Raw genomic sequence first — 9,346 nt, 5'->3', positions numbered from 1 at the left:
TTTTTGGTGTAGGACCATTTTTGGCCAAGTTACAGCAAAAAAACCAAAAGAAAAAATTCCAATTTTTGTCAAAAACTGAAATCGCGAATTTCCAAAAAAAAACAAAACCCGTTTTTTCGCTAAAACGTTGCACTTTTTTCGCTATAACAAAGCAAATACTGATTCAAAGTATGGATTGTCATACCTTTCTGAACTCGTTATTAAATTTCCTAACGATTGACATTTAAACCTTGACAATTTATTCATTTTTAATTTTTCGCAAAAAATCATGGGGTACCCCCTTATAAAAAAATTAAAAATTGGCGAAAATTTTATTTTTCCAAAATTACACGGAAAGTTTTATGAATTTATAGCAAATTTTGTTATCTGTTCAAAACAGTATGAATTTTTGGTGTAGGACCATTTTTGGCCAAGTTACAGCAAAAAAACCAAAAGAAAAAATTCCAATTTTTGTCAAAAACTGAAATCCCGAATTTCCAAAAAAAAACCAACCCCGTTTTTTCGCTAAAACGTTGTAGTTTTTTCGCTATAACAAAGCAAATACTGATTCAAAGTATGGATTGTCATACCTTTCTGAACTCGTTATTAAATTTCCTAACGATTGGCATTTAAGCCTTGACAATTTATTCATTTTTAATTTTTCGCAAAAAATCATGGGGTACCCCCTTATAAAAAAATTAAAAATTGGCGAAAATTTTATTTTTCCAAAATTACACGGAAAGTTTTACGGATTTATAGCAAATTTTGTTATCTGTTCAAAACAGTATGAATTTTTGGTGTAGGACCATTTTTGGCCAAGTTACAGCAAAAAAACCAAAAGAAAAAATTCCAATTTTTGTCAAAAACTGAAATCGCGAATTTCCAAAAAAAAACAAAACCCGTTTTTTCGCTAAAACGTTGTAGTTTTTTCGCTATAACAAAGCAAATACTGATTCAAAGTATGGATTGTCATACCTTTCTGAACTCGTTATTAAATTTCCTAACGATTGGCATTTAAGCCTTGACAATTTATTCATTTTTAATTTTTCGCAAAAAATCATGGGGTACCCCCTTATAAAAAAATTAAAAATTGGCGAAAATTTTATTTTTCCAAAATTACACGGAAAGTTTTACGGATTTATAGCAAATTTTGTTATCTGTTCAAAACAGTATGAATTTTTGGTGTAGGACCATTTTTGGCCAAGTTACAGCAAAAAAACCAAAAGAAAAAATTCCAATTTTTGTCAAAAACTGAAATCGCGAATTTCCAAAAAAAAACAAAACCCGTTTTTTCGCTAAAACGTTGCAGTTTTTTCGCTATAACAAAGCAAATACTGATTCAAAGTATGGATTGTCATACCTTTCTGAACTCGTTATTAAATTTCCTAACGATTGGCATTTAAACCTTGACAATTTATTCATTTTTAATTTTTCGCAAAAAATCATGAGGTACCCCCTTATAAAAAAAATGGAAAATTGGGGAAAATTTTATTTTTCCAAATTCACACGGAAAGTTTTATGGATTTATTTACTATTTCGTTGTCTGTTCAAAACAGTATGTATTTTTGGTGTAGGACCATTTTTGGTCAAGTTACAGCAAAAAAACTAAAAGAAAAAATCCATATTTTTGTCAAAAACTGAAATCCAGAATTGAAAAAAAAACATGTTTATTTGGAGTACCTGAGGACTTAAATCTTCGAATATCCTGTGTTGGTAACTTACATTCATGGCTGGCCCTTAATGAGTCTTTATGGCTGCAATTGCTGCACTTCAACTGCCCGACTTATTTCTGCTGGATTTTGCGAACGCCCACCGACTAATCCAGGGCCTAATATTTCAGAGGCCTATGATTAGCATATTTTGCCCCCCTATCCGCCCCCAGAGTTTTCCCCCTCAAAGTCTGAGTCGTGTTTCTTTTCCATTTCCACCCAAGCCAAGTTGGCTTTCGGTCGTTCCACTGGCTTTCAGTCGTTTCGGCCACGATCGGTTTTCTTCGTCTGGGTCTTTTAGATTTTCGGCTCAGCTCGGTTCGCCTCCAGACAGCTCTGTCTTTATCAGCCAGTCAGTCAGTGTTTCGCTTTCGGCCAAAGCTGACGAACTTCCTCTTCTCGCTTTTAGCCTGGCCAAAACGGGCAGGAGAATCGTTCAAAAACCTGGCGGGTGTGAAGTGAAGTGACTTATGAATTGATCAAATTTATCACGGGTAAATCACATATTTTTGCCAACAGATTTTTCGCTAATGAACGGAGAATTACTCACCTAATTCGCCCAATTTTTTTTTTGCTCCTTTTTGTTTTTGTGAATTTGGTAAAACAAAAATATATGTATAGTATATTAGCAGTGAATTATTAAATATACACAATACAACAGCAGCGGCAACAAATAATCATAATAAAACAAAGCAAAGCGAAAGAAACAAAAATTTCTAATATGCAAATTAAATAATTTTGTTTATGGTGCAGTCGAAAGAATCCCAGCAACAACAGCAGCAAAAAGTGCAAAAAAATATATACGAAAATAATATTATTTGAAAATCGAACCTGTTCTCTGATGGAGGCTGGATCCGGCGATTGAGGTAAGCTTATTTATTTTGGTCTAATCATATGCATATTCTGCTCGAATGCGTCGCCATACATCTCCGATTGAGAATAGTCAGTGGATTCGAATGGTCTTCAAAGTAATAACTATATAGCAGTGGTTCCTGGGCGATTTCTGCTCTGATTTGTATCAGACTTGCAGTTCTGCAACGTTGACTTGGTCTTGGCTTTGGATTAACATTAGCCATTGGCCAAGCGGCAGTAAAACACTTCCGATCCCACTGAACCGCAACCATCTCGATGGAAGAAAGACGACCTTGCCCATGAAAGAACCAGAACCTCCATATGAGTGTCTTTTAGGGAGAGGAAGTCCGGTCGCACTGAAGGATGATCGAGTGGTGGAATTAAAGCAAGGTCTTCTCTATAAATATTATATATCTTAAACTTGAGGAGATATATTTCCTGAAAAAACTAACCAAAACTTGGATTTTAATTTTTAATATTAACTATTATTATAAAAAAATAATATAATATATATATATGGTTATAAAATATAATATAAATATAATTTCTCTAAAGTCAATAAAGTGGAATTAAAGTATACTTATAAAGATATTTATTTACATGTTAAAAATATATTTTCAAAAATGTTAAAAGTATAATATTATAGCCTATTATTTTGCTAAATATTAAAATAAGATCAAATCTCTTAAATTAAGATATAATAATATGGAGACAATCTTTTGTGAACTCTTTACATATTCTTACACAAAAAAAAAAGAACCAAGAAGAAATTCAATAAATCATGGGATCTCCTTTCTTGGTGGATTAAACTCCCCTAAGACTTTGTTGCGTCCTAAATGTTCCTTGCACACCTTCTTTATTTATGCTTTTCGAATCGGGGTTACCCCATCCATCGCTTACCCAACTTTCGGCTCCATCATCCATCCAGTGGAGCGCAAAAAAGGGACCCGCAATGACCACAAGTTGGCAGCTTTAGCTTGTGCGGCATTAAAGAGCATTTTAAGCACTTACCTTTTGACCCGACCCAGATCCATATGTCACAAAAGAACAGCGTCAGTTGTTGTGCCTCCACTCCTCCATTTGAAACACCCTACCAAAAAAAAAAAAAAACAAAATTCAAGAGCTCCGATCGCGTTGTTCCATATGCGCATAAAGCAAATTGCATTAACATTTAGGCCTACGCGCTGTGCCGCCCACTTTGCGACTGTGCCGCCGCCTCAGTCTGTGTGCCATTCCACTCGTTCCCCGTTCCATTCCACTCGTTCCGCCTTGGCTCCCCGACTTCCAGCGATCAGTCGCAATTCAAAGTGCGCGCTGTGCGGAGCCATTTAAATCGCTCAACCGTTTTCCCCCACGGTTCCAGGCGGTTCTTTTCGAAACCAACTGAAACCGAAAACATAACAAATGGCCCATTCGGAAGTTATCATTAAATATATCGAGTAACACACGACTAACGATACTGGGCATGCGCACTGCCTTTAAATGTGATTTTTATCAGCGATAAAGCTGTGATTTTTTTTGGGTTTACTTCGCCGATCGATCGATAATGATAAAAGGGAAAAAACAAGGTGCATCCAGTTAGTGAAACAAGCCATAAATTAGCAAAAGGTATGCGTAATACACATAAGAGTGATGATCATACAGGCCCGAAAATTAGCCACTTTATATGGACAGAGTGTGGTGTGCATGTGAAAGTGATGGCAACCTTTTCAGAATTTAAAAAGCAACAAAAAATATAACAAGTGTTTAATTGGCTACAAAAAAATGTGAAAAAAATAAAACAAAACGAGACGTTTATAATATATTTTTACTTTGAAATATGGTTTTACATTTGTTACTCTCATTAATATTGGAACAATAGAAAACCAGTTTTCAATTATTCTAAGTTATAATTCAGATTTGGGATTTTTATTTGGTAATTTCGGCTGTCTGGCATATATTTTAACGGTTTTGTCTGAACCTTATAATTTGCATATGATTCTAATTGAGAGGAATGGGTAAGCTAATTAAAAAATACTTGAAGAAAATCTTAAAAATATAAGTAAGTTTCAATTGAAAATACTTTTATATTTTTAAATATTTAAATCTGTTTTTGATATTTTTCCTTTCTTATTTTTTATACAATTATTTGCGATTTAAGGCTTTAAAAGAAGGAACCATTTGCGATCTACAAAAACGATCATGGCGATAACATTTCGACACAACCCGGTTATGTCCCCATAACTTCCCATTTCTCTTGTCGCTGGTCAAGAGGCTTCAGCACTTTGTTCGATTGAAATTTTTGTAAATTTACTTTCTGCGATTGTTGCCGTTTGGCTCCGGCACTCGTATATCGGTGTGTCGCTCGGCTTTGGCTCACTTTGGCAGCTTTCTTGCATAATAAACAAGATCAGGCTCAGCACACAATGTGCAACATTAGGCCAATGTTGGTACGTGGACACACTCCTCCAAAGGGGGAGGGGCGGGGGGAGTGGCAGGGGCAGGGAAGGGGGCTACCTGAGTGGGGCATGGGGACAATCATGGACAGCGGGCGCTAAACTGCTAAGAAAACAAAAAGCGAAAAGCAGCAAGCAAAGCTCACTGAGCAAAATGAACAAGACAAAAAAATAGTATAAATATAAGAGAATAAGAAGGAAAATATAAATATAAACAAAAACAAAAAGAAAATAGTATTCTTCACCAGTTTCCTATAGACTTACCAATTTTTAGATGTGATACAAAGATTAAAAACTTTGCAGAATCTAAAAAAGATACGGAAAAAACGCCTCGAAAATTAATATAATTTATTATCCTTATTTGTTTTCCTCTCTTTATACTTATTTTATTACTTATTAAACTTGGCCAAACCATAATAAGTTTGTAGAATTTTGTTTTAAATATAGAAAAACTTTAATAGTTTTCAAAGTATTTTCTCCCAGTGTGTCGGCAACATGCACCGAAACAAGCGATGTCGGTGGCTACTTTTGCTCTCGTTTCGACTGCTGCGTGAGGCACATGGATAACTGGATAACTTGGACAGTTTCCCGTTACCACTGTCCCGTCCCGCTCCATTCCCCCCCGATTCCCTCCCCCCATCATCCCTCTCTTTCACTCTGGTCGTGTTCGTTGTGAACCTGCCACAGCAACAACAACAAAAACCACCGAAAATAAATCGCCAACCGCAAAAGTTTGCAAAGTTTTTTTTAACTTCACAATAAATACAACAACCGAAAAAACAGAAAAAATGTTGCTCCATTTCGGAGATCAGCGAACCCTTTTTGTCTTTGTTTTCGATTTGAATATACATATACTAAAGTCAGCCGATAGCAACAGCAGAACGTAGTTACCAGCTAATATCACTAAGCAAAAATGGCTAAAAAAATAATCTTTTTTAAAAAAAAAGTGAAGTTCTTATTATAAAAGTAAGGGGTTTTTTTTAGTTTGATAATATGATATGATAATATACTTATGAAAATTGGGACATAACTATTTGGTATTGTAATTTATATACATTTTTCTTTTAAAAGCAGGACTAAAATTTTGAATAATCTGGAATTATTATAAAAGTCCTTAACCTCTAGATTTTATTTATCCTATTTAAAAAGCTTATAAAACTACCTAACCTATAAAAAGTATTTTTTTCCGGATATAATATTTGATTTTGGAAGTGACCTAAAAACGATTGATACAACTTTTAGTTATTGAAACAACTTACCGTATTTCGTTGAGGTACTTAATGAGCTCAAGTTAAGTAAGGAGTCCAGCTAGGTATGACCTCCTTCTGGAGCCGGAGCCTTCCATCCGGCAGTCGATCTGTTGAGATGCGAAGAGATTGGAGCCGAGGGCTGGCGATCAGGGGTTCGGGATGCCCATAATTTGTTGGTCTTGTAAATGCGGACGCGTGGCACGAGTCGAGTGCGATCGAATCCCCAAGTCGCTTCAACCATAATTGCCGGCACTCACACACGAGGGAAAGAGTTCCATCAGCCACTCGAGAAGTCGCAAGTCCCCGATCGCAAATCGCAAGTCGAGAGTTGAGCGTCGAGAGTCTCTAGTCCAGAAAAAGCCACAGACAAAGCCAAAGCGACCCAGCTCAACGTCGTGCCCAGCGATCTGCATTGTTTGGCAAATTTGTAAGCCAAAACTTATTGCAAACTTTATTTTTGCTGCTTTACATACCCTTGCATCAGGCATTACTAGTTTTTGAAGAAGTTTTAAGGCAATATCTATGCGATATAGATTGTTCTTTACAAATTTTACTTATTCGACATTCTGGTTACTTTACTTTCGTTGTGTGTTGTCTTAAACTTATCATTAAATAGAACGCTAGCTTCGTTTTCTAGGGTATTTCCCTCTTCTGCCTTAGTGGTAAATTTTCTTTCTTTATTTTTTTGTTGTCCAACTTCATTTTTGGTTGCTCGCTGCTTTGCTGGCCAAAAGACGACGACGACAACAGCTTCTTGTAATTATGGCGAGAGCCTCAAGTTGCGGACACCTTGGCCATGTTTATCTTGTGGCAACTCCGACTCGGGGCCCTCGGCCAAAAGATAAGCTTCGCCCACATGCCACAATGTGTCGGTGTTGAGTGCTCGCATCTCCGAAATGCCACTGCAAGATGACAAAGTGCCACATCCAGGCAGCAGCAGCAGCCATAATGGTAACAAAACAAAAGATTGGGTAACTCCAGGGGTTTAACGAAACTCTTTGGGCCGTAGGATATGCAGTGAGGATTACTTGAAGCAACAGTATTTAAAAAACGGTACAATTTGTGTAGGCCAACACTAATTGGCGCCCAACGTGGGACAATTAAAGTAATTAAAGGAAAGGACATACAAATTTAAAGAAAATAATAACATTAAGAGGAAAGAAATACTGATTTGGTAACTAAAAGAAATAATTTAAAAAAATTCTACCTCTTGAGAGGGTTAACTATAATTGGCGCCCAACGTGGGGCAAGAGCAATTTTGCTAAATGGAATTTCACAACAGAATGCTGTCATTAAATGGCATATAAGAAGATGTCATAGGCGAGAACACTGAGATTTCCACTCACATTTTCCGAACCACCCAACTCAATGGGTAGCTTACATTTTAATTAGCAGATTGTGCAATATGCGATTCAAATCGCTCAGCCACCCACATATGTTTGGCGGTGGGATGCCTCATTTATGGCTCGCACCCCGTTTTGGGCAACTTCAAAGGGTAACCGCAGGCGAAACCACCACACCACAGCACCACCAAACCACCGCACCACCAAGCCATCGAACAACGATTCGAAAAGTAAAACATTTAGTGGGCAAAAGTTTAATTAAAGCAAGGCGCAAGGCATGTTCGGCTAAATGAACCTTGGCAAGAATTTCCATGGCGCAACCATGGGCAACAACAACCACTCAAGCGCGTCATTCGGTTTATCAATTTTGGTTGTTGTGCAATTGCATTTTCATAGCCCCTCAGGCTTTGTTTTTCCTTTTCATTTTTATTTTTATTTTCAAAACATTAACACTCGCCTCGGCCCAGTCAATTCTCCCATCAGTTCTCCAGCCCACAAATGACTCACGAGTGAGAAATATCTAGCAAAAAGTAGAGCAACAACCACCGTGCACCACATGTGTAACGCCCACTGGGTGTGGAGACGTCCGATTCCGATGCTGGATGGCCATGCCTATGCCTTCAAGTAAGCAAAACAATTTGCTATTAGTTTTTAGCCGTTTGCTGTTTGCTATTTGCTGTTTGCCATTTGATTTGCTTTGGCAGCTTTTCATTTGCAAGCCGCTGATGACAACAAATCATGACAATGCTCAAGGTACAATGTCAAGACCTCGCGCCACATGCTTCGAAAACTATAGCATTTAAGTCTATACCAACTGGCGTGGGTCAAGCTGAGAAGTTGAGAAGTCTCCACCCCCACCGCAGCATATAAGTTGCCGGCTAGAAGGACGCACCACATTTGCATAAGTCGAGGTGGTGCCTCACATCATTGACCATCCCGCGTGATAATTACTCAGAAATAAATTTCCAATCGCTACTTTTTGAAACAAGAACTTAAGGTAAATAATAAGGTTTTTTGAAAATTTTAAGATCACAAAAAATTATAATATCTTATAATTTCTTCTTTACAATCTTTAAACAATACAACATTTTAAAATGTATTTTTAAAGATTGTTCAGTATGCATAAGAAGCTCGGATGTAGAATTCTTAACGCACTTTGATCTTTCAATATCAACTTGGAATACGAATATATATTTTTAAGTTTTTTCGAGCACCAAAGTATCATTTTCAAATTTTTGTGCAGACACAGTTGGCCAAACATTCGGCATGGCTATGCTCTATTTGCCCGCGGTGGCTTGGTTCGTTTTGGTTTTGGTTCGGTTCGGTGGTTCAGTGGTGCAAGTCAGAGTCAGGGCGGTTCAATCGATCGATCGATCGGTGGTGTCACCGATAGAAGATTCGATGATAGTGGAGATCCGAATGCGAGCTGCCAGGCATTCACTCGGCTGACTGACGGTGCAAGGTTGGGTCAGGGTCAGAAGTTGGGTGGAGCAGGGTGGTGCAGCGGGTGGTTCTGATACCTCAGGGTATTAAGTGCCGAGGTTAAAGGAGATTAAGCGCGCCAGCTTGATGTAAAATTGTTATTTAGCTGGAAATTAATCAGGGTGGCTGTCACAATTGGAAACGGCAGAGCTGTAATTATTTAATCAGCATCTAAACCATTTTATTATTTTCCTACTTAATCAGGGAAATATACAAGGATTGTTAAAAAATTGAACACATGTTGGTGATATTATTTTTATTACTTAATTTATATTATATTATATTATTTTTTTTTT

The 9,346-nt window shown here is 37.2% G+C and overlaps 1 protein-coding gene across 4 annotated transcripts in view; it reads left to right on the top strand.

Moving 5' to 3' along the window:
• Positions 1-2,079: 2,079 nt before the first annotated feature.
• LOC108068075 (uncharacterized) overlaps positions 2,080-9,346 on the top strand; it is a 36,394-nt gene continuing 29,127 nt past the window's right edge. Inside the window, exon 1 of one of the 4 annotated variants that reach the window (XM_070218928.1) lies at positions 2,080-2,554. The gene's annotated coding sequence lies outside the window, so the exon portion shown is untranslated. Of the gene's footprint in view, positions 2,555-3,804; positions 4,149-9,346 lie in introns of those variants that run through there. The other 3 variants (XM_070218930.1, XM_070218927.1, XM_017157473.3) reach the window with 3 other exon arrangements.

This window comes from Drosophila takahashii, chromosome X (assembly GCF_030179915.1).
Source record: "Drosophila takahashii strain IR98-3 E-12201 chromosome X, DtakHiC1v2, whole genome shotgun sequence".
Taxonomy (NCBI): Eukaryota; Metazoa; Arthropoda; class Insecta; order Diptera; family Drosophilidae; genus Drosophila; species Drosophila takahashii.
The sequence above is the reverse complement of the archived record's forward strand: the minus strand, read 5'-3'. Positions and strand labels throughout refer to the sequence as shown.